Below are 26,423 nucleotides of genomic sequence, written 5' to 3' on the forward strand. Positions count from 1 at the left end.
ATCCAAGTAATATTATACAAACTGAGTAGGGTATATTTAGGAATATATATGTATATACATAGACATATCAACAAACTCATACTAAATCCAAAACAAACAAGTTATATACCTATGTAAGATGAATTGCTAAACAGTCTTTTTTTTTTGTTTTGTTTTGTTTTTGTTTTTTTTTTTTCGAGACAGGGTTTCTCTGTGTAGCTTTTCGCCTTTCCTGGAACTCACTTGGTAGTCCAGGCTGGCCTCGAACTCACAGAGATCCGCCTGCCTCTGCCTCCCGAGTGCTGGGATTAAAGGCGTGCGCCACCACCGCCCGGTGCTAAACAGTCTTAATAAAAAAAAAACCCACAGAGCCAGATATTGGGGGTTAAAACTGAGAGATAAGAGGAATAGGATAAGCCATAACCAACCTCACCTTACTGACTCCTCAGCTTACAAAGAGTTCTACTTCCTGTATACCCACACCTATATGCCTTTCTTTTCTGCCATCTCATTTCCTTTCTCTGCCCAGCTACATCACTTCCTCTTCCTGCCTAGCTCTGTTACTTCCTGTCTGTCTGTACAGACCTCCAGACCTTTATGGTTAACTAGTGCTGGAATTTAAGGCATATGCCACTACGCCTGGCTCTGTTCCTTGTGTGACCTTGAACTTACAGAAATCCGGATGGATCTCTGCCTCCCAAAGGCTAGGATTAAAGGCCTGTGTTACCACTTCCTGACCTCTATGTTTACTATAGTGGCTGGCTTTTTTCTCTGATCCTCAGATAAACTTTATTAGGGTGCACAATATATTTGGGAATATAATATATCACCACATATCTACCAGTGAAGTGCAGACTAGGATTCCTTTATGCTTCCATGTCACCCTAGTTAAAATGGCCAAAATTAAGAATAGAAATGATAATTAATGTTGGCATAAATGTGGGGAAACTGCTGTGGGAGTGAGAACTAGAGAATCAACTTTTGAAATCAGTGTAGATGTTCTAATAAAAAATGAATAAACAAATGAAGGAAACGTATTGTGTGACCCAATTATAGTACTGATATGTGACACTATTCCTGTGGAACCAATGACAAATCAAAGTGGAAAACAACAAAGTTTAACTTGGTGAACCAATGACAATTGTTTGTCTTCTTTTTAGGGGTGTTTTGTCTGCATGTTTGTCTGTGCATGACCCAGTAGAGGAGACCCAGAAGAGGAATTTGGATGCCCTGGAGTGAGGTTACAAATTGAGTGCCCATGTGAGGGTGCTAGGAATTCAAAGTGAAACTTACAAAACAGCTGACAGTGCATTTAACCGCTGAGTCATCCTTAAGCACAGTGGACCAGTGAGTTTTATTGAGGTGACTACCAGAGTGTGGGTGAGGGGCTAGTTATAGAAGCACAAGGGACTCAGGGACAGTTGCATCACACAGTGATGGTGATGGCAAATGAAGCTGGAAACCTGGGGATCTCTGCACAGTTGCAGGCAGCTCAGGGGAGGTTGGAAGTGTCTTTCAAGCCACTCACTACCTCCTCCAGGCAGCTTGTCTTGTCTGGTCCAGGCAACTTGACTGTGTCTGCTTCCTGGCTGGTCTGAGCATCTTCTGTGCAGCTCAGCTTGTCTGACAGTGTCAGCAGTCCTTACTGATTGTATATGCTTAAGGCAGGAGGACACAAGTGACTCATGTCATTTTGTGTGACTTAATCAAGCTATTAAGTTGTCTATTTCTATGCCTTGGGATGTTTTCTGCAGGATGAAATATTTCACCTCCACTTTTTGCAGTGGTGCTCAACCATGTGTCATGATCCCTCTGGGGTTGCATATTAGATATACTGTATATCAGATATTTACATTACAGCAGCAAAAGTACAGATATGAAGGGACAAAATAATTTTATGACTGGATGTCTCCACAACATGAGTAACTGTATTAAAGGGTTTCAGCATCAAGAAGGTTGAGTGACTCTTTTCCCACCCAGAAAGTCCTACCTCTAGGCCCTAGGCCCTGGGGCACAACCCAAACCCAGGAACTCCCACCAATAGATGCCCCAGTTACCATCCAGCAAGGAAGATTCCTGCAGGAAGGCTTCCCCACCAACACCCCCATTGGACCCTGCAATCTACAAGACCCATGCTCTATCCCAAATCCACCCATCCCCTGCGACCTCAGTGGCTTCCCAAGACACAGAATCTGACAGGTAAGATTGGACCAAGAGTGGGTCCCTGAGACACAGACACAACAAGTACAGATTGGACCAAGAGCAGCTCGCTCAGACACAGGCACCTCTTGCACCAGTTGGAGGAAGAGATGGATAGATGCCAGTGCAAAAATACATACAAGAGCATAAAGAGCAATATGGCACCACCAGAACCTATTGGTTCTACATCAACAAGACCTGAACATCACAACGTAGAAGAAGTGGAAGAAAGTGACCTTAAATATAACTTTATGGAGATGATAGAGGCCTATAAAGAGGAAATAAAAAATTTCTTTATAATAAATTGAGGAAAACAGAAACAAAAAATTGGAAGAAATCAAAATTCCTTAAAGAAAGCCAAGAAAACCAAGAAAAAGCAATTAAAACAGGTGAATAAAACAGTTCAAGACCTGAAAATTGAAATAGGAGCAATGAAGAAGACACAAACCGAGGGCATGCTGGAAATAGAAAATCTGAATAAATGAACAAGAACTGCAGATACAAGCATAACCAACAGAATACAAGAGATGGAAGAGAGTCTCTGGCTTGGAGGATACAATAGAGGAAATAGATTAATCAGTTAAAGAAAACACCAAAGCCAAAAAAGTCATAACACAAAATGTCCAAGAAATCTGGGACACCATGAAAAGGCCAAACCTAAGAATAATAAGGATAGAACAAGGAGAAGAATACCAATTCAAAGACACCGAAAATATATTCAACAAAATCATGGAAGAAAACTTTCCCAACTTAAACAAGAAAATACCTATGAAGATATAAGAAGCTTATAGAACACCAAATAGACTAGACACCCCCCCCCCCCGACAAAAGTCTCCATGCCGAGTAATAATCAAACCACTAAACATACAGCATAAATAAAGAACATTAAGAGGAACAAAGGAAAAAGACCAAGTGAGTTATAAAGGCAAAGGAAAAAGGTGAAGTGAGTTATAAAGGCAAACCCATCAGAAGAACACCTGACTTCTCAATGGAGACTCTGAAAGTCAGAAGATCCTGGACGGATGTAATACAGACACTAAGAGACCATGGATGCCAGCCCAGACTAATATATCCAGCAAAACTTTCAATCACCATAGATGGAGTGAACAAGACATTCCAAGACAAAACCAGATTTAAATAATACCTACCCACAAATCAGGTATACAGAAAGCACTAGAAGGAAAAATCCTACCTAAGGAAGTTAGATACACTCATGAAAACACAGGCAACAGATAACTCCACAGCAGCAAATCCCAAAGAATAGAAATACCCACACACTCCCACCAACATATAACAGGAATTAACAATCACTGGTCATTAATATCTCTTAATATCAATAGACTCAATTCATCTATAAAAAAACACAGGCTAACAGAATGAATCTGAAAACAAGATCCATCCTTCTGCTGCGTACAAGAAACAAACCTCAACTTCAAAGACAGACACTACCTCAGAGTGAAAAGCTGGGAAAAGAATTTCCAATCAAATGGACTTAAGAAGCAAGCTGGTGTAGCTATACTAATATCTAACAAAATAGACTTCAAACTAAAATCAATCAAAAGAGGTCGGGAAGGACAGTACATACTCATTACAGAAAATATCCACCAAGATGAAGTCTCAATTCTGAACATTTATGTCCCAAATACAAGGGTACCCACATTTGTAAAAGAAACATTACTAAAGCTTAAAATCACACATCAAACCCCACACACTAGTAGTGGGAGACTTCAACACCTCACTCTCACCAATGAACAGATTTGGCAGACAGCAATTTAACAGAGAAATAAGGGATATAACAGATGTTATGACTCAAATGGATTTAATAGATACCTACAGAACATTTCACCCTAAAAAAACCCATATACCTTCTTCTCAGCACCCCAAGGAACATTCTCTAAAATCAACCACATACTCAGTCACAAAGCAAATCTCAACAGATACAAAATAATTGGAATAACCTCTTGTATTATATCGGACCACCATGGCTTAAAGTTATATTTCTACAACAAAAATTACAGAAAGCATACAATTTCATGGAAACTGAATAATGCTCAACTGAATCACCAATGGGTCAAGGAAGAAATAAAGAAAGAAATTAAAGACTTCCTAGAATTCAATGAAAATGAATGTACAACATACAGAAACTTATGGGACATTATAAAAAGCAATGCTAAGAGGAAAATTCTTGCAATAAATGCCCACATAAAGAAGTTGGAGAAATCTCACACTAGGGACTTAACAGCACGCCTAAAAGCTCTAGAACAAAGAGAAGCAAACTCACCCAGGAGGAATAGATGCCAGGAAATAATTAAACTGAGGGCTGAAGTCAATAAAATAGAAACAAAGAGAACAATACAAAAAAATCAATGTAGCAAAGAGTTGGTTCTTTGAGAAAATCAACAAATAGATAAGCTCTTATCCAAACTAACCAAAAGGCTGACAGAGAACACCCCAAATTAAAAAAAATCAGAAATGAAAAGGGAGACATAACAACAGACAATGAGGAAATCCAGAGACATCAGGTCATACTTCAAAAACCTGTACTCCACAAAATTGGAAAATCTGAAAGAAATGGACAATTTCCTGGATAGGTACCACATACCAAAATTAAATAAAGACCAGATAAATAATTTAAATAGACCTGTAACCCCTAAGGAAATAGAAACAGTCATTAAAAGTCTCCCAACCAAAAAAAAAAAAAAAAATCCCAGGACCAGATGGTTTCAGTGTAGAATTCTACCAGAATTTCAAAGAAGAGTTAATACCAATACTCCTCAAATTGTTCCATACAATAGAAACAGAAGGAACATTACCAAACTCTTTTTATGAGGCTACAGCTACCCTGATACCCAAACTACACAAAGATGCAACAAAGAAAGATAATTACAGACAAATCTCCCTCATGAACACTGATGCAAAAATACTCAAATGATGCAAAAATACTGGCAAAATGAATCCAAGAACACATAAAAAAATTATCCACTATGTCCAAGTAGGCTTTGTCCCAGAGATGAAAGGATGGTTTGACATATGAAAACCTGTCAATATAATACACCATATAAACAAACTAAAAGAAAAAACCCACATGGTCATGTCATTAGAAGCTGAAAAAGCATTTGACAAAATCCAACACCTCTTCATGATAAAGGTCTTGTGGAGATCAGGAATACAAGGAACATACCTAAATATAATAAAGGCAATTTACAGCAAGCCAACAGCCAACATCAAATTAAATGGAGAGAAATTCAAAATGATTCCACTAAAATCAAGAACAAGACAAGGCTGTCAACTCTCCCCATATCTACTCAATATAGTACTCAAAGTCCTAGATAGAGCAATAAGACAACAAAAGGAGATCAAGGGGATACAAATTGGTAAGGAAGAAGTCAAACTTTTGCTATTTTCAAACAATATGGTAGTATACATAAGTGACTCCAAAAATTCTACCAAGGAACTCCTACAGCTGATAAACAACTTTAGTTATGTGGCTGGATACAAAATTAATTAAAAAAATCAGTAGTTCTCTTATTTACAAATGGGCTGAAAAAGAAATTAGGGAAACATCACCCTTGACAGTAGCCACAAATAATATAAAATATATTGGGGTAACTCTAGCAAGTGAAAGACCTGTATGATGAGAACTTTAAGTCTCTGAAAAAAAAAATTGAAGAAGATATCAGAAAATGGAAAGTTTTCTCATGCTCATGGATAGGTAGGATCAACATCGTAAAAATGGCAATCTTACCAAAATCAATCTACAGATTCAATGCAATCCCCATCAAAATCCCAACACAGACCTGGAACTTCATATGGAAAAATAAAAAACCCAGGATAGCTAAAACAATCCTGTACAATAAAGCCACCTCTGGAGGAATCACCATCCCTGATCTCAAGCTCTACTATAGAGCTGTAGTAATAAAAACAGCTTGGTATTGGCATAAAAACCAACATGTGGACCAATGGAATCGAATTGAAGACCCTGACATTAATCCACACACCTATGAACATCTGATTTTTGACAAAGAAGCCAAAACTGAACAATGGAAAAAAGAAAGCATCTTCAACAAATGGTGCTGGCATAACTGGATGTCATCGTGCAGAAAATTGCAAATAGATCGCTATCTATCACTATGCACAAAACTCAAATCCAAATGGATCAAAGACCTCAACATAAATCCAGTTACACTGAACCTGATAGAAGAAAAGTAGGAAGTAGTCTTGAACGCATTGGCACAGGAGACCACTTCCTAAATATAATACCAGTAGCACAGACAATGAGAGCAACAATTAACAAATGGGACCTCCTGAAACTGAGACACTTCTCTAAGGCAAAGTACACAGTAAATAAGACAAAACGACAGCCTACAAAATGAGAAAAGATCTTCATGAACCCCACATCTGACAGAGGGTGATCTCAAAAATATATAAAGAACTCAAGAAACTAGACATCAAAATATTGAACATTCCAGTGAAAAAATGGCCTACAGAGCTAAACAGAGAATTCTCAACAGAAGAATCTCAAATGGCCGAAAGATGTTTAAGGAATTGCTCAACATCTTTAGTTATCAGGGAAATGCAAATCAAAATGACTCTGAGATACCATCTTATACCTGTCAGAATGGCTAAGATAAAAACACTGATAACAGCTTATGTTGGAGAGGATGAGGACAGAGCAAGAGGAACACTCTTCCACTGTTGATGGGAGTGCAAACTTGTACAGCCACTTTGGAAATCAGTATGGTGGTTTCTCAGAAAATTGTGAATCAATCTTCCTCAAGACCCAGCTATACCACTTTTGGGTATATACCCACAGATTCTTCAATCATACTACAAGGACACATGCTCAACTGTGTTCATAGCAGCATAGCCAGAACCTGGAAACAACCTAGATGCCCCTGAACTAAAGAATGAATAAAGAAAATGTGGCACATATACACAATGGAGAGAAAAGCAGAGAAAAACAATGACGTCATGAAATTTGCAGGCAAATGGATGGAAATATCATCCTGAGTGAGGTAACCAAGACTCAGAAAAACAAACATGGTATGTACTCATTCATAAGTGGATACTAGATGTATAGTAAATGATAATCAGTCTACAACCCAGAGAAGCTAGCTAACAAGGAGAACCTTAAAGAGATGAATGGATCACCCTGGAAAGAGGAAATACATGAGATTTCCATGAGTAAACTAGGGATGAGGGGTGGGCAATGGAGGGTAAAGGATGGGGGATGAGAACATAAGGGAATGGGGTGATCAAGCTGGAACAGGGATGGAATAGGAGAACAATGAAAGAGTTACCATGATAGAGGGAGACATCATAGGGACAGGGAGAAACCAGGTGCTAGGGAAGTTCCCAGGAATCCCCAAGGTTGACCCCAGCTTAGACTACTAGCGATAATGGAGAAGTTGCCTGAACAGGCTTACCCCAGTAATCAGATTGGTAAATACCCTAACTGTCATCATAGAGCCTTTTTCCAGTAACAGATGGAAGCAGATGCAGAGATCCATGACCAAACACCAGGCTGGGCTCTAGGAGTCGATTCCAAGAGAGAGAAGAGGGATTCTATGAGCAAGGGCATCAAGATCATGATGGGGAAATGTACAGAGACAATCAGACAAAACTAGTGGGAACTCATGAAATTTAGATGAAAACCTGTGGAGCCTCCATGGGACTGGACTAGGATCTCTTCATAAGCAAGACAGTTGTGTAGCTTGACCTGCTTATGTGGCCCCCTGACAGTAGGATCAGGATCCATCCCTGCTGCATGTGCTGGCTTTTTGGACCCCACTACCTATGGTGAGATACCTTGCACAGCCTTGATGTGGGGTTGGGGGTTGGGGGGGCTGGGACCTGCCTCTACTGAATGTTCCATGCCCTGCTGAATCTCCATGGGAGGCCTTACCTTGTTGGAGGGAATGGGGGCTGTGTTGGGTGGGGGAAGAGGCTGGAAGGGCAAAGGGAAGAGAGGGTGTTCTGTGGTTGGTATGTAAAATAAATAAAATTTCATTAATAAAAAAGGTGAGAATTACTGCCTTAAAACATCTTATTATTTTAGCTCTCTGTTAATATCCTGTGTTTTAAGGAGCATCCTGTAAGATAGAACTAAATCTCAGTGAAAGCTCAGACACAATAACCACTCCTGGGCACGAACTCCATGGACTTGCTATCTTACCAATGAGCACTTGCCCATCATGTTCATTGCTGCTTTATTGACCACTAGTAGATAACAAGATCACCCTAGATGACCATCAATTGACACATGGGTGAACAAACTTTGTGTCCTGGCTTTAAACTTTTTTGTGTGTGCATTCTAGTTAGACTACATGTAGAAGCCAGGAAGCTAGAGATGGACCAGCAGTGCAAAGATGCAGGAAGAGAGGGATGGTAGTAGAATGTAGGTGATATGTAATTAGAGAGTGAGAATCCTGGGGACAGAATGGTTCAAGTATGTACTGCAGTGGTGGGAAGAGAGGGCCTGCTGAAAGGTCATCTCAAATGGGATATCCATGAAGAAGCTACATGGGAACATATCATTTTGCAACCCAAGTAAAATATATAATGAGAGGATATATTATGTACTTACCTGGGGATGGGGCAAGAACAAAGGAGGAAAAGTGGGAGGGTCAAGCAAAAGGAAGGCTATGTAAAAAAGTCTTATAAAATCCCATTATCCTATAAGTTAATATGAAATATTATTTTAAAACTTTGAACAGAGATATCCTACAGGGGTATATAACACTGCTCCCAGACACTGGGGCTATTAAATGGAACTCTCTGTACTAGTTACCCATTATCTGCCTAAGAATTACTGGTCAGGGAGGCCTCAGAGGAATCCCAAACACAACAGGTCATTGCCAGTGCTCTTGCTTGGCCACATAAGTACATGGTGTTGCTGAAGACACCAAACTCTTTGGTGGCAAGATATAAAGAGAGCAGTCTTGAACTTACCAGGGAACTCTTCCTGGTACAAGTTGATAAGTATAAATGTGAGCATTTAGGTCATAGATTAACAAACATGATCATTAAAACATCAATTACCATTTCATTATGGTTGAGGGAGGGTCCCAGCAGTCTCCTTTCCCTCAATGAATGTCTACTGGCAGTTAAGGGCAGGTATATTATTTTAGTGTTTGGAGTATGCGGTAGTTTGAAAGAAAATGGTCCCCAAAGGAAGTGGCACTATTGGGGGTTGTGGACTTGTTGGAAGAAGTGTGTCACTGTGGGGGCAGGCTTTGAGATCTATTTTGCTCAAGCTTAGCTCAGTGTGACACTCAGACCACTTCCTGTTGCCTACAAGTCAAGATGTAACTCCTTACAGTGCTAGCTTTTGTAGCACTGTAAGGTTCTATGTGGGCTTCTGGCAGACAAAAGATGTCAATGGTCTTACTTACCCATGGACTCTGTGCTGTGATATAATGCTGTTGTACACTGTAAAGATTTGTCAGTCGAATTGGTTTAATAAAATGCTGATTGGCCAGTAGCCAGGCAGGTGACCAGACTGGGAGAATTCTGGGAAGAGGAAGGGCAGAGTCAGGAGTAGCCAGTCAGAGGCAGAGGAAGCAAGATGAGAATGCCGCAGTGACAAAAGGTACCAAGCCACGAGGCTAAACATAGATAAGAATTATGGATTAATTTAACTGTAAGAGCTAGTCAATCATAAGCCTGAGCTAATGGTCAAGCAAATATAATTAATATTAAGCCTCAGAGTCAATTATTGAAGAAGCAGCTACTAGGTATTTGGGAGTTGCTAGGCAGACACAGAAACTTCTGCCTGCAACCGTGCATCAACGATACCAACCTATTAGTCAGGATGTGTGTACTGGTACAATATTGGCAAAACTGCTTATGTGCATAACTATCTTGTCTCTTGATATGAATGACACCAGCTCCATAGGAGAGAATTCATGCCTGGTACTGTAAACATGGTCAAAAACCATGTCATGAAAATCACAGGCCCAAGAGCAGAATTGATATTTTAATGATCATGTTTGTTAATCTATGACCTAAATACTCACTTTTATACTTATCAACTTGTACTACTCTCAACCTTGGTGAAAAGAGTCGCCTCTTGCAGTTAGCAGTGGGTAATTCAGAGTTGAAATAGCTTTTGAAAAAGTACTAAGAACAAGCAACTGTGCAAGATTGGCACAATTACCATTTCATTATGGTTGAGGGAGGGTCCCAGCAGTCTCCTTTCCCTCAATGAATATCTACTGGCAGTTAAGGGCAGGTATATTATTTTAGTGTTTGGAGTATGCGGTAGTTTGAAAGAAAATGGTCCCCAAAGGAAGTGGCACTATTGGGGGTTGTGGACTTGTTGGAAGAAGTGTGTCACTGTGGGGGCAGGCTTTGAGATCTATTTTGCTCAAGCTTAGCTCAGTGTGACACTCAGACCACTTCCTGTTACCTACAAGTCAAGATGTAACTCCTTCTCCACTCTCAGCTCATTCTCCAGTACCATGTCTGCCTGCATGCTGCCGTGTCCCACCATAATGATAATGGACTAAACCTCTGAAACTGTAAGCCAGCCCCAATGAAATGTTTTCCTTTGTAAGAGTTGCAGTGGTCATGGTGTCTCTTCACAGTAATAGAAAGTCTAATGAAGACAGAGTAAATACTTCCCCATTTTCTGTCAGTACTTCCAAAGTAATTTCTGCATGCTTTCGGGGATTTCTTTTGTTCTTTTTTTGAGAAAGGATGTCTTTGTATAACCCTGACTGTCTTGGTATTTACTCTGTAGGCCAGGCTGGCTTTGATCTCCCAGAGATCAACCTACCTCTACTTCCAGAGTGCACGGATTGAAGGCATGTGCTACCATGCCTTGTGACCTTGGAGATTTCTTTTTAATTAAATAATTTATTTTATTTTATATGTATAGATGTTTTGTTGGCATGTTTGTCTGTGTATTATGTGCATGCAGTGTCTGTAGGATCCATAAGGCATCAGATTTCCTAATTCTAGAGTTACAGACAGTTGAGAGCTGCCATGTAAGTGATATGAATCAAACCAGGTCCTATGGAAGAGCAACCAGTGCCCATAACCACTGCACGATCTCTCCAGCCCTGACCTGGGGATTTATAATCTGTATGTGAGCATATACATATTGTTACATTCACAGCCTTATTCTTTACAGTTTCTCAACTTCTCATTATTTGTATGGATTGAATATAGTATGAAGATTTTGAGGGTGAATAAATGAGAATTTATTGGAGCATTTGTGTGTGTTTTCTTTCATTATGAATTTTATGTCTACTATTTCAGCACTAAGCAAAGTATTTGTCAAACTGAATGTATTGGGGGGGTGGAACTTCCAATGAACAGCAAGATATGGGGATTATATATGGTATACTTTTATATGGTTTGTCTGAAGTATGTATTTTGGATGTACAACAAAATTAGAGGAGAAACAAAAGGCTTTGTCATAATTTTTGATACTACATTTTGTCCTTAGTATGATTTTTTTGAGACAGGGTTTATATAGTCCTGCCTGTCTTGTTATAATATGAAGATCAAGCTGGCCTCAAACTCACAAATATCCTCCTGCCTCTGTATCTGGAGTGTTGGGATTAAAGGTTAGCACCACCATGATTTGAATTATTATGAAATTTTAGGAGCTGAACAAGATAAATGTTTTTATTATAGCTTTTCTCAGGGGCTGGAGAAATAGCTTAGTAGTTGAGAGCACTGGCTCATCTTCCAGAGAATCAAGGTTCAATTCCCAGCACACATATAGCAGCTCACAAGTGCCTACAACTCCAGCTTTGGGGGATCTGATACCCTCTTTTGGCCTCCAAAGGCAGGAAGCATACATATAATGTATAAACACACATGCAGTCAAAATATCTATAGACATTTCTGTTCAAAAGCTTTTCACACAGTTACATTTGCAGATTTTTTATTTTAATGTAAATACTGTGGTACTTTTTTAAGATTTGAACATTCTCTAAAGGCTTTCACTAGTTTCTTTGTTTCTATTTTGTACACTGTTGTGATTTGTTAGCAGAGAATACCAGATAAATGTTACATCACATTGTTTATAATGGCATTTTTCTCTCCGGTGTGAATTTTCTGATGAGCTCGAAGAGTTGAGGACTTAGTAAAAGATTCACCACATTCCTTACATATGTGAGGTCTCTCTCCAGTATGAACTCTGTAATGTGTTCTAAGATTTGAACGCTGGATGAAGGATTTGTCACAGTCTTTGCATTTGTAAGGTTTCTCTCCAGTATGAATTTTCTGATGTACTCTAAGATATGAGCTTCAAGTAAAAGATTTGCCACATTCCTTACAGAAGTAATGTCTCACTTCAGAATGAACTTTCTGATGTTTTCTCAGATTTGAATACTGGGTAAAGGATATGCTGCAATCTTTGCATTTGTAAGTTTTCTCTCCAGTATGAATTTTCTGATGTTCTTTAAGAGTTGAGCACTTAGAAAAAGATTTGTCACATTCCTTACAAGTGTAAGGTTTCTCTCCAGTATGAACTCTCTGATGTCTTCTAAGATGTGAGTCCTGGGTAAAAGATTTGTCACATTGCATACATTTGTATGGTTTCTCTCCAGTATGAATTTTCTGGTGTGTTCTAAGAGTTGAGGTTGTAGTAAACGATTTGTCACATACCTCACATTTGTAAGGTTTCTCACCAGTATGGATTCTGTGATGTGTTTTAAGATGTGATAATTCAAGAAAGGACTTACCACATTCTTTGCATTTGTATAGTTTCTCTAGAGAATGAATTTTCTGATGCCTTCTAAATGATGAGTAGTGTCTACAGGATTTGTCACACTCATTGCATTTGTAAAGCTTCTCTCCAGCATGCCTTTTGTCTGTATGCATTTTCTGATGGCTATGAAGTGCTGACAACTGAGGAAATGACTTTTCACATTCTTTGCATTTGTAAGGCTTCTCTCCAGTATGGAGTCTTTGATGTGTTTTAAGACTTGAGCACTGAGTAAAGGATTTGTCACAAACATTGCACTTATAGGGTTTCTTTCCAGTATGAATTCTCTGATGCTTTGTAAGAGTTGACTTCACAGAAAAGGATTTTTTACATTCCTTACATTTGTAAGGCTTCTCTCCAGTGTGCATTTTCTGATGGTTTTTAAGTGCTGATAACTGACGAAATGACTTTCCACACTCCTTGCATATGTAAGGTTTCTCCCCAGTATGAAGTCTTTGATGTGTTTTCAGATTTGCACACTGGTTAAAGGATTTGTCACAAATGTTGCATTTGTAGGGTTTCTTTCCAGTATGAATTCTCTGATGCACAGTGAGGCTTGAGGAAGTACTGAAGCATTTCCCACATTTCCCACACTGGTGTGGTTTTGCTCCAATGTAGATTGTTTGTTGTAAAAGACCATCTGTAGAGCTGAAATAGTCATTGTGTTCCTCCTGTCTATGCCCTTTCTTTGCAGTGTAGAATCTCTGATCTTGAGTCATGTTGGAAAACAAAGTTAAAGATTTTTCACAGCCTTCAGATTTGCAAGGTTCTTCTCCAATATGCATTCTTTCATGTCTATCTGGGATGGAGTCAATAGAGGCATCACTGTGATTACTGCATGTGTAGTTATTAGAGATTTCTGTAGTTTGACTTGTTCTATAAAGTGCATATATGGAGAGGTCATGAAGCACTTTGCCAAGCTCATTACACTGACAAGACTCCTTTTCAGTCTTCACATCTTGATGGACAGGATCACATTTGCAATAGTTCTCTGAAAATGAGTACAGTTCAGATTAACTGGGCTTGTTCCAAGATTAAACATTTGATAAATGATTGTCTCTGTAAGTTTTCTCTTAAGGGAAGTCAAACAGCAACTATTTAGAATAGAGCTCCCAGTATTTGACGTATTCTTTCACTATAATTATGTGTAATCTTACAAAAACAGGATGACAACCTTCATGGAAGATAAAGCAAATATTTGAGGAATCTGTAGTTAGTCCTTGGGATGGAGCTCACTGACTGGTTATATTTAGAATACATGTCTCTATTTTTAAATATTTTTTTCCTCAGATATTGATGAAGAGGAGTTTAATCCAATTCCAGATTCACAGTGTTTGTACTTCCTAATGTACAGCAATGAGGAGTACTGTTCAGAATTCCTCTTCAGATTAAAGGCTTACTCAAAAGCATCAACGGGTTTTTCTCTCTAGAAAACACATTAGATTCTTCAAAAGTAATTGATACAAAGACAGTATTTGTCCAGACACCAGAGGCTCTAGATCATTTGAGGCAGGGCTGTCATGGGCAGCTATTGCTTATTTCTATCCTCCACTGTCTGAGCTCCACACACTGCTGTGTTTCTTAACTTTCCTCACAGGGTTATTCTCAAGTCCACTCTGTACACGGACTGCTGAGATTATTTCCCAGAAAGGTGTCTGTGTGTTCTCCACTTGAACGAAAATGAAACGTAATATGAAGACAAACATGCAAAGAAGGCAATTACAGAATAATTCTCCTCATGGATTCACATTAGAATTTGTAAAATTATTCCAATTTGATGTCAGTACATTCAAATAAAATTACATTCTGTACTAGTATTAAGTTACCATAGTTCAAGTGCAATACATACCACACCTTCTAACAGTTACAACAGACAGGATGCGCCCTGGCACCAGGACACTACTTTATGCTCAGTGTTCAGGAATCCTTTCAAGTGGAATTGAATATTGCAAGTGCGTTCTCAGCTCTTGCTTTCTCTTTCACTAAAAGCCAACACTGTTGTCCCACTCACTCGCTATCCTACCCTGGTGGCTGGCTGTCTCTCCTATCCACATTCCAGGGCAATCTCATTTGCTCTGGACAGGTGACCAGGCCTACATTACACAGAATAATCCACATGTCCTATGAGGTAGCCCAGGACCCATGGCAGAATTTTAAATAAGAATACATACATTTAACACAGTACTGGGCTCAGTACATGAAGAGAACACAAAGTAGAGGGAATAGGAATGATTTCCCAATTGCTATTGCCTAACACAATCTTCGGCATATATATGGAGAATTTTAAGTTGTACATCTTGAGTATTTCTCACAATTAAAACAATGTAAAATGCAATGATGGACATAGAGCTTTAAGATATGCCTGGAACCTGCTACAAAACCTGTGACCTACAATCTGTCTTGCTAAAAGATATGCTAAGGTAATATGGGTTTAGAAATTGTAGAAGTAGACAACAAATGTTTTATTTGACTTCAGGCCCAATCCACAAGACAGAACCCATACTGTAAACTGCTTGGGTAACCGAGGGCAGAAACTAGGTAGCACAGAGACCTAGGGTAATATCAAACACTACTGATCTAAAAAAAAGTATCAATAAAATGAGTCTTAATGATATTCTGCTATACTCATAGATGATTGTCTTATTCAGTCATCACCAAAGAAGTTGTCTCTAGCAGCTGATGGGAGCAGATGCAGAGAGCCACAGCTAGACAGTATGTGGAGAGAGAGTCTACATGAGACCTCTCCATCAGATCCCCCTCAGGGCTTAAGGAACCATACAGAAGAGACAAAAAGTATAAGAGCCAGAGGGGAAGGAAGACACTGGCATTACATGACCCTCATGTAGTGGGTAGCTGTTCCAGCTTTCACCTGGAAGTACTACCCCTAGTGAGGCTTCTGGTAATTTCCACACCTACCCATGACCCACCCCTGGGGCCCCCTGGTCTACAGAGAAAATTGCCGAAGAGCCAAGCTTAGGCAGTGAAGAAAGAAATCAAAAACAGAAAGTTGGTGAAGATGTGATTGAACAAAGGGTCCATGTTCCAGCTCCAGCAAGCCGCAGAACTTGGCAGCATCTTGCTTGTGGTTCTGAAGTTAAGCACAGAAGAAACAGGCTATGGAATCTGCCCCCAAGACTAAGGAAAGCTGCTGAGGCCAGGCATTTGTCAGGTGTGTCCCTGAACTGAGGCCCAGAGTGACCATTGCTTTAAAGTGTAAAGTTGAACCCAAGTTGTTAGAGATGCCAGAGCTGTGGGATACCTGCTGAAGAAAGCTGCTAACAGGGAGTGGAACCAGCCTAAGAGAAAGAAGTGTGTTGCCGTCAACAGAGCTGAAAGGAGTTGGAGATCTGAAGACTGTTTTGACATCAGACATGGAGATGCAGAGTATGGAGTTTGCCCAGCTAGTTTTTGGTCTTGCTTTGGTCTGGTATTTCTTTGCTATGCTCCCCTCCCTATATTTTGGAATGGTAATGTATATCCTGTGCCATTACATGTTGGAGTATATGACATGATTTTTTTTTACTTTGATTTTATAAGGGATTACAGTTAAGAGATTACACTAATCTCAGAAGTAACTTTGAACTTTAGACTTTTAAATAAATTTGAGACTGTTACAGATTATGGAGACTTTTGAAGTTGGACTGATTCCATTTTTGAATTATGATATAGCTACAAGACTATGGGGGCCAGAGAGTGAAATGTGGTGGTATGAAAAAATAATGACCCCATAGAGAGTGATGCTTTTAGGAGGTATGGCCTTGTTGGAGTGGGTGTGGCCTCACTGGAGGAAGTCTGTCACTATGGGACCGGCTTTGAGGTCTCATATATGCTCAAGCCACACCCAGTGAGACAGTTTATTTTCTGTTGCCTGCAAGATATAGAATTCTCAGTTACTCTCCAGCATCATGCAAGTGTGCATGCCACCATATTCATAGCCTACATGATTCCTGGCCATGATAATAATGGACTAAACCTCTGAAACTCAATTAAAAGTTTTTCTTTATAAGAGTTGCCATGGTCATGGTGTCTCTTAACAACAATAGAAACCCTAATGAAGACATTATATGAGGAAAGAATCTATTTCAATAAAAGAAAAATATGAAAAAGAAGATATAGGTGGAAATATTATATACTACTGAGTTTCTGAATGCATCTTAGAACCAAACTGAAGGGTGCATGACATCTCTAAAATGGAAAATGGAAAGAAAACAACAAATATATAAAAAAAAAAAGTTCTTTTTCGACTACCAAATGTTCCCTAGTCTCCTGTTGTTTCCAAGACAGCTTAACAGAGAGTTTGCAAACCTATGAAGTAGGTACATATAAACCCTGAGTTAGCAATTCTACAAGCAAAATGTTCTCACCCACAGAGACCAGGTTGTTATAATTCTCCAACATCACATCAATGTACAAAGACCGCTGAGCAGTGTCCAGGCATTCCCACTCCTCTTTCGAGAAGTCCACAGATACATCCCAGAAGGTCAACAGACCCTGAAACAAAAAAGTACAGTTTGACCACGTGATACTGGGAAGAGTGCTTTCCTGGTATAAGGTGACTTATGGAAGTCAGGGATGTAGATGATTGAGGACAATTACACAAAAAGATGATTTCTAACATAGTTACATTATATAATGGATTCTCCAACTGTGAAAACAGGTTGACACAATCGTCTAATAAGCAATATACATAAAGCAAGACACACATTTAAGGTCTGGACATGGACATCTATCTTATGGATGCTGTGCTTATGTCCCACAGGATCACAGCAGACATGTCTCAGAAGGAAAATCTGTGATGGGAAACTGTGATTTCAAATGCTGTACTTGTAGATCATGCTACAATGAGTCAAAAAACATTTTTAAAAGCAGAAACACAGAAACCTAGAAAACATAGGGAATACCTTTTAGGAAACAGGATGGGGAAGAATTTTTGGAATAGTAAAATCTCCAACAGCATAAGAACTAACCCCAACTATCAATACATGAATATAAAACGTTTCTGTTTATCAAAAGAAAGAATCGGCAGAGCACACAGACATCCCACAGAGTGGGAGAGAATTTGTACCAGTGACACTTTGAATAGCAGCTCACACCTAGAATTTACAAACAATTTCAGAAATTAAAAACCATGGAAATAAAGCTGCTAATCAACAAATGGGCAAATGAGCTGAATAGACACTTTGTGAAGACAGAAACACAAATGGCCAATAAATATGGCAAAAAGTGTTCATAATCCCTAAAATGCCATCATGGAAATGCAAACTAAAACTGCTTTGAGATATAGCTGTCATCAACCAATCTGACAACAAATGTTAGAGAGGATGAAGAGAGAAATATACCATTGTTCACTGTTTGGTGTGTGTGTGTGTATTGCAAATTAATACAACCATTGTGGAAATCAGTTTGGAGACTATTTAAAATGTTAAAGGTAGTACTAATGTATGAACAGCTCTTTCGCTCCTGGACATATACCCAGGGACCTCCACACCCCAATACAGAGATATTTATACCCTGTATTTACTGCTACTATATTTACCACAGTAAAATACTAGACTCAACCTAATCATCTATCAACAGATGAATGGATAATGAAAATGGTATACACATAAAATGGAGTACTATTCACTTGAAGAGGAAAATATAATAAAAATTTGCAAGAAAATGGATGGGCTCAGAATATGTAATGAGGTCATACAGTGTCAGAAAGAAAGAAACTATGTTTTCCTTCATATGCAGAATCAAACAATGTACATGTGAGAACAGTAGAACATGGAGAAAAAAGAATAAGAAAAGCTAAATATTAGGGGTTGGGGCAGGACTGAGTGCAGGTAATGAACACCAGTTATGAAAAAGGATATAAAACTAATTGCTTTTCTTTCTTTCTTTCTTTTTTTTTTTTTTTGAGATAGGGTTTCTCTGTGTAGCTTTGGTGCCTGTCCTGGATCTTGCTCTATAGACCATGCTGGCCTCGAACTCACAGAGATCTGCCTGGCTCTGCCTCCTGAATGTGGGATTAAAGTCATGCACCACCACCACCCAGCAACTAACTGCTTTTCTAGTTCTAATTCTGTCACTGTTTTATTTTTTTTATTTTTTTTTTTATTTTGGGTGGTATATAATTACAAAATATATTTGATAGTGAAAATATAAAATCCCATGTGGGGCTGCACAGCTTCTGTTCCCAATAACTACTCCAACTGTATAAAAGTACATTGAGTTGTATACTTTTTATGTCTGCTTAATTTCAAAACATGAATTTTTTGTTGTTTGTTTGCAACATTTTTTACAACAAAGTTTAAAAACATCAGAAGTAGAAAATTAAATGCTTTCAATGTCTAAAAATATAACATTTCTAGAAAAATAGTAGACATGACCACTGACCTGGGACATGCTTACTAGAGAATCAGCCATTTCTTCCTCTTTCTCTTCTTTGAGTGTCTCTTTCAGGAACAATGAATGGATGGCTTGCTGCCCTTTCATATAAGGAGTCAAAAAGAAAAAGCAAAAATTAATACTAAAAGCTGTTAACAATGTCAAACCAAATGAAAAGACACAAGCAACAGAATTCACCAGGTATCTGGTCAATGATTCCAAAGCCAGGAGAGCATGGAAACACATTTAAAGCTTGAAGAGAAAATTACCATCAATAGTATTATTACAACTAGAAAAATATTCTTAAAATTGATGGAGACATAAGTGTATTTCAGGATAGTCTCGAATTAACACAATTGATTTAACTAAAACTGCATAACATATATTGATTTTGAGAAAAAATATACTCAGAAAATAAGAGAAATTATTCATTAGAACATGAGAAGTAATACATTTCATGTGAACAATAGATAAACAGTGGAGAAATGGGAAGTAATCATCCATTAGCAAGATAGCAAAACACTATTTCTCAAAGATAAGAAAGAATACTACCAATAACACACCCAGCAACAACATAAAAAAAAAAACATAGGGAACAAAAACCCTATCAACAAAAATTCTAGCCACTCTGGAAATCAATATGGAGTATCCTCAATTAAATTAAAAAAAAAATCCTCAAGTTAAATAAATCTAGCACATGACCCAGCTGTTCCACTCCTTGGTATATGCTCAAAGGACTTGGCTTCCTACTCCATAGACACTCGCTCAGCCATGTTCATTGCTGCTCTAATCACAATAGCTACAAAATGGAAACAACCTAAATAACCTTCAGCTGACAATTGGATAGTGAAGATGTGGTACATATAATCTATGGAATATGATTCAGTTGTAAAGAAAATTGAAATCATGAGCTTTGCAGGTAAATGGATGAACCTAGAAAGGATCATATTGAGTGAGGTAACCTGGATGCAGAAAGACAGACATAGCATGTTCTCTCTCATAGAAAGTTCCTAGCTCCAAATCTTCAGATGTGAGTCCACAACCTGGAGAAACTGCAGCAACAAGAAAAGTAAGAAGAGATCACTGGGGGTGACAGGGAGTAGTAGAGATGGAGTAACGGAACAAGTGATCCGAAGGGGGAAATGGGAAAGCAGGGAGGGATTTAATTATGGAGAAGGGACAGATATAAACACAGAATGAGGGCAAAATATCAGTAAGGATGGCTAAAAAGTCATAAGGGGTCAAACTATCATCAACTACCAAAAAATGCCTATAATGCATATAAGTCTGTATAAGCACATAGGTTTGGTGTGTACATGAAAAGTTCTCATCTGGGTGATAATCCTCCTCACAAGAGCCATAGGTTTTCTAACAAAACCACCAACACCAGGTGTAAGAAGCCTGCTTTGACGTTGTTTGTAACAGCTGCCCAACACATTCCAGTAACATTCCAGGCAATTGCTGTTGCCCACAGTGGCTTTCCAGAGGCAGAAGGTGAGTCCCTGTTGTTGAAGAAGCCATGCACTTCAGACTCAAAACCCAGAGAACTCCACATGGATATGACCTTAAAGCCTCCTCTCTAGGGACTAGTTTTCATGGTACCATGCTGTGGGATGTTCTGTATGGCAAATGTGTTGCTCTGATTGGTTAATAAATAAAACACTGATTGGCCGGTGGCTAGGCAGGAAGTATAGGTGGGACTAACAGAGAGGAGAAAAGAAAGAACAGGAAGGCAGAAGGAGTCACTGCCAGCCGCCACCAGGACAAGCAGCATGTGAAGATGCCGGTAAGCCACGAGCCACGTGGCAAGGTATAGATTTATGGAAATGGATTAATTTAAGCTATAAGAATAGTTATCAAGAAGCCTGCCACGGCCATACAGTTTGTAAGCAATATAAGTCTCTGTGTTTACTTGGTTGGGTCTGAGTGGCTGTGGGGCAGGCAGGAAAACTCTAGCTATAGTACCAGAAGGCAACATGCAAGCTTCCAAGGAGGGAGCCAACCAACAGTCCTATCCATCTAGGACACATATTAACCACACCAATGATCTGCACTGCACGATAGCCCTAAGGGTGTAAGAGTGGCAAACAGACCTTGGTGGTAACCACAGCTTCAAATTGGATTTAAGGCCCTCTCAAAAAGGGGGAAATCATGCCTGGTACTGGAAACTTAGCCTGTTTCCCCAGGGTTAGTGAAGTCAAGGATCCTGGAGGAGAGCCTACAACCACTACTTTACTAAATCATCCTAATCCCTAACTGCATTCTAAATATTTACCATTATTCTCATGGATAAATGTAGTCCTCACACTTCATCAAGGAAAGTTATTTTAGCAACACACAGTTGTGATGCTCAGTCATAACTGACACATAAACAACACAACTCTTGCACCTCATGCTCAAGGATAAGTAAGAAAGAGGGGGTGGGAACATTATAAGAGCCAGAGGAACAGGATATTTGCTGAGATTGTTTCTCCTAGAAATGTCAGAGATGCTACATGCATGAAATTGTACAAACACGACATCCTAAACATGAGCAGAACAAGGACAACACCAAGAGACTTGCTAATATGGAAGGGAGAAAGCTCACTAGGCCTGAACTCTAGTTAAACACTAAGGAATTCTGAGAGCTGGAGAAATACTCTTTCCCAGAGCAGAGTACACTATATGGTTATTCAATACCATGAAAGCATACAGACTGAGTAGGTTGTATTTTTATGTTTAGGAATACACACAAACATACAACAACAATGGAAGAAAAAGTTATTAAGAAATAAAAAATGTCTGTGCAAGTCAATATTTTAGATCATCTACATAAACAGTGTTTATAAGGGCTTTATATTACTGCTATTCACTTAAGTAAAACTTAGTAGGGCTAGAGAGATGGTTCAATGGGTATGAGTGTCTATTACTGTTTTAGAGACCCAAATTCCATTCCCAGACCCCAGACAGTGGCTCCCATCCGTCCATAAATACAATACTAGACTGCATATGATATACAGTAATACACGCAAGCAAAATACTCATGGCAAAACTTATTTCATGTCCCACTTCCACATTCACTTGAACCCCTTGCCATCCCTTCACCAATCCCTCCAACATACCTGGATCCTTAGCCACTGTCTCCTCCCTCTCCATTTTCCAGGTCACTTTGTTCTGCTTCACAGGTGAGCAGGTCTGGCTGATCAGTGAACCCTGCATGTGAAAAAGACTGTATGGTAAAGCAACTGGATTTCAAACACAGTAATGTACTTGGCAGATAAAGAGAGGATTCACAATTGAGTCCCCAAATGTCTTGCAAGGTCAGAATACTGAAATCATTTAGAAAGCATTTTCAGTTAGTGTAACTTGAGTCCCACTTCCGTTCACAATTCAGTCAAATCTCAGGGAGAAACGGAACTGAATGACTGGGACGAGAATATTGTACACGGGTGAGGTTATTAATTTATCATGGACCAAAAATGATGGAAGCCTTATTCCTCCCAAAGGGACACATACAAGAAGAGATGACATTTCTTTTTTGTTCCTCTGAGGATCCACTTTACTCTGTGAGATGTGAGATTGGTTCACACACAGGTCACACACATGCAGAGTAGTTTTCCTAGGAACCCTGAGCAGGCACAAGGGAGACTGCAAGCAAACTGTTCTCACCTACAGAAAACAGACTGCTGGGATTCTGCAGTATTCAGTCTCTGTACCAAGCCCTCAGGGCAAGGTCCAGGTATTGACCCTCCTCCTGGGAGAAGTTCACAGTCGCATCACAGGCTGTCCACAGACCACAAAGTAAAAAATAAAAAAACAACAGTTTGAATCATCCTGTTGGTGCGAACCTTTAATCCTAGCACTTGGGAGAAACAAGCTGGTGGAACTCTGTGTTTTCCAGTCCAGCCTGGTCTACATGTGAGTTCTGTGCCTGACAGATAAACAGTGATTTCAGGTGTCAAACACAGCAAACACAAGAACCAAAAACGAACAGTTTGGTCGTGTGTTGTTGTACGAATCCTAAGAGGTCTTATAATAAAAAACCCTAAGCCAGATATTGGGGTGAAAGCTGAAAGATCAGAGAAGCAGATCAAGCCACAGCAAACCTCACCTCGCTAACTCCTCAGCTGATCCTGTTTCCACGAATGCTCAGACTGAAAGCCTCTGAGTCTTCACCCAAAAGGCCTCGGTCAAAAGGAGCCTTTAGTTCCCATTTCCTCACGCCTCATATACCTTTCTCCACCCTGGCATATTACTTCCTGGAATTAAAGGCATGTGTGCTTCCCAAGCAAAAGCACGAGATCTCAAGTGCTGGGATTAATGGTGTGTGCCACCACCATCTGGCTCTGTTTTCTCTCCTGTACTGGATCAATCTCAAGTATCCCAGTGTGGCCTTGAACTCACAGAGATCCAGAAGGATCTCTGCCTCCTGAGTGATAGGATTAAAGGTGTGTGCCACCACTGCCTGACCTCTATGTCTAATCTAGTGGCTGGCTTTGTCCTCTGATCTTCAGGCAAGTTTATTAGAGTTCACAATATATCACCAGAATGTGTCCATGGGCAGAGTGCCTGTCTTGAACCGAGGAGACACAAGACTATCGCAGACATTTTTCTGATATAGATGAGTGATCATAATTATTCAAAAGATGCTTTCTAAAATCACCCTATACTATAAAGCCTTTTATTCTTTTGAGATGGGGTTTCTCTGTGTAGGATATCCCACTGAAGGAGAGTAAAGACTATCACCCAAATTCTTAGAGCAACTTAAACAAGCTTATTTTCTGTCAGAGAGGGCTATCTTCCTGAAGTTGGGTTTGAAAATATAGCACTGAACACAGAAGAAAGCAGGGCTTACATATTCCCCCAAAACTGCAGAGCAAGGGGGTTTTCAAGGGTTGGTGGATTTCCAGAGGAACTTTCGTTAAGTAGGGAACTTGGCTGAACATTTTATACTTATTTGGCAGAACATCTTATGAGGGTATGTTTAAGCTGTGAGTCAAACCCCATAGGGTGGGGAGCATGTCAAATTCCAGAAACAGGTTAAAGCACGGTCAACTTGAATTTGGCAGCAAACAGAAACGAACTTGTTCTGACCTTGTACCAAAATGGCTTCCATCCTTAAGGTGGAGTCAGGCTGGTCCATCATTAGCCCTGGCTGTCCTGAAATTCACTCTGCAGACCAGGCTGGCATCAAACTCAGAGGTCCACCTGCCTCTGCCTCTGGGGGTGCTGAGATTAAAGGCATGTGCCATCACCACCTGGCTCAGAATGCCTTTCCTAACTGTGAAAATGCTGTGACCTGACACCCGCAAAAAGCATACTGTGCTTTCCAGACTCCCAGGTGCAACACTAAGAACTCAGCCCAAGAGGCACATGCCCCCCCCCCCCCCTTGTTATTCGTTTTGTTAGAGACAGAGTCTCATCATGTAGCTATGGGTGTCCTGAAACCTAGGCTGGTCTCCAAGTCACAGAGATCCACCAGCCTCTGCCTCCTGAATGCTAGTATTCAAGGCCTGTGCCATCAGGTATGGCTAAGACACTTTTGAGAATGCTATATTTACATCACAGAGTGCATGTCTCAGGTGAAAAATTAATGATAGGTAAAAAGTTTACTTTTGGGCTGGAGAGATGGCTCAGAGGTTAAGAGCACTGCTTGCTCTTCCAAAGGTCCTGAGTTCAACTCTCAGCAACCACATGGAGGCTCACAACCATCTGTAATGAGATCTGGCACCCTCTTCTGACCTGCAGGGATACATGCAGGCAGAATACTGTATACATAATAAATAAATAAATCTTAAAAAAAAAAAGTTTACTTTTAAATGTTAATGTTGATAACCATACATATAAAAGTCGCCAATAGATATTTTCATATCCAATTAAATCTGCAGTCGTTCCTTTCATGACTAATATCTAAAAGCTCTCTAGGGATGCTAAGTCCCCAAGTCCCCAGATATAACACGGAAGTTAGCATAGATGTATGTAAATTTGAAGAGCTTTGATCTTTTCACCAGAGGGAAAGGAATCGTGTTTGCAAATATCAACAAATAAATTCAAATATTATATAAGAGTATTTTATAAGAACATTTTGGCAATCTAATCAGAAGATAAATGGGGGGGAAAAAGATTGTTCCAGTTCATATGGTCTAAAATTTATCCACAAGGGAAAGACATCCACAGCAGAACTTCAGAGCCGGCTTCCTTATGAACAGCAGAGAAACTGCTCGCACCCCGGTCCCTCCCCTCCCGTGTCCCAGCCCCGCAGCTCCTCTGACCTGGGAGGTTCCAGGGCCGCCGGGCTGCGGTTCCCGCCACTGCGCTGCTGACTGGTGACTTTCCCAGGCTGCCCCTCGCGGAGACTGCGGCTCCGGGGAGGTTTCGGGTCCCCGCGACACCCCGTCGTGTCCTCCGCTCCCAGGTCTGCACCACGCGGTTTCCCACCGTGCAGGACCCGGTGCAATGACAGAGAATGGACACTTGGCGCTTCCGATTTCTATCCTCCTTACAACTTCCCTGCTCTCTCCCACACGGTTTTCCGCTTTCCTTCACTTCACTCTCTTTACTCTTCCCTCTCTCAACCCTTCGTCTACACCCACCTAATGAGCCACATCCTTCCGACCTCTGTTTCCGGGTGAATGTCCCCGCCCCACTGAGACCCGCCCCTCCCACTCGGTCTCAGGCTGCCTTCCACACAGCTCCAGCTGTCAGGCTGCCCTGGACCCGCTCTGCACAGCCTCCCTACAGAACTGGATCTAGGAGGACGCTGCACCCTGGTATGTGATCCCCACAGTGAGTTCTGAACCCTTCAGATAAAAGGCAGCCTAACCTCGACTTGACTACCAGCCTCAGGGGCTTCAACTTACAGAAAGTATAACCCGCTAAGTTCAGATGCCAGCGTCCCATCGCTAACACAAACATGACAAGCCAAAAGCAAATACTGCAACTGTGACTTGGGGAGAGACATTACAGGAACCTGAATTTTGAAAAGAAATACGTGGCTCCATAAATCAGTGGTCAGCCCAGTGCTGAGTTCATCCCGCGCTGTACTGTTCTCACCACTAGATGGTGGAATGGCATTTTACTAACTCAGGAACAAGTCGTTCTGCGACTCAGGCTAAAAGTCTGAGACACAACTTTAATCCCCATTTATTCATACCCACCCTGCACCTCCAGT

The 26,423-nt window shown here is 40.1% G+C and overlaps 1 pseudogene; it reads right to left on the reverse strand.

Annotated features, from left to right (window-relative positions):
- LOC131903583 (zinc finger protein 54-like) overlaps window positions 1-25,621 on the reverse strand; it is a 29,178-nt pseudogene extending 3,557 nt beyond the window's left edge.
- Between the last annotated feature and the right edge of the window lie 802 nt (window positions 25,622-26,423).

This window comes from Peromyscus eremicus, chromosome 1 (assembly GCF_949786415.1).
Source record: "Peromyscus eremicus chromosome 1, PerEre_H2_v1, whole genome shotgun sequence".
In the NCBI taxonomy this organism is placed as follows: domain Eukaryota; kingdom Metazoa; phylum Chordata; class Mammalia; order Rodentia; family Cricetidae; genus Peromyscus; species Peromyscus eremicus.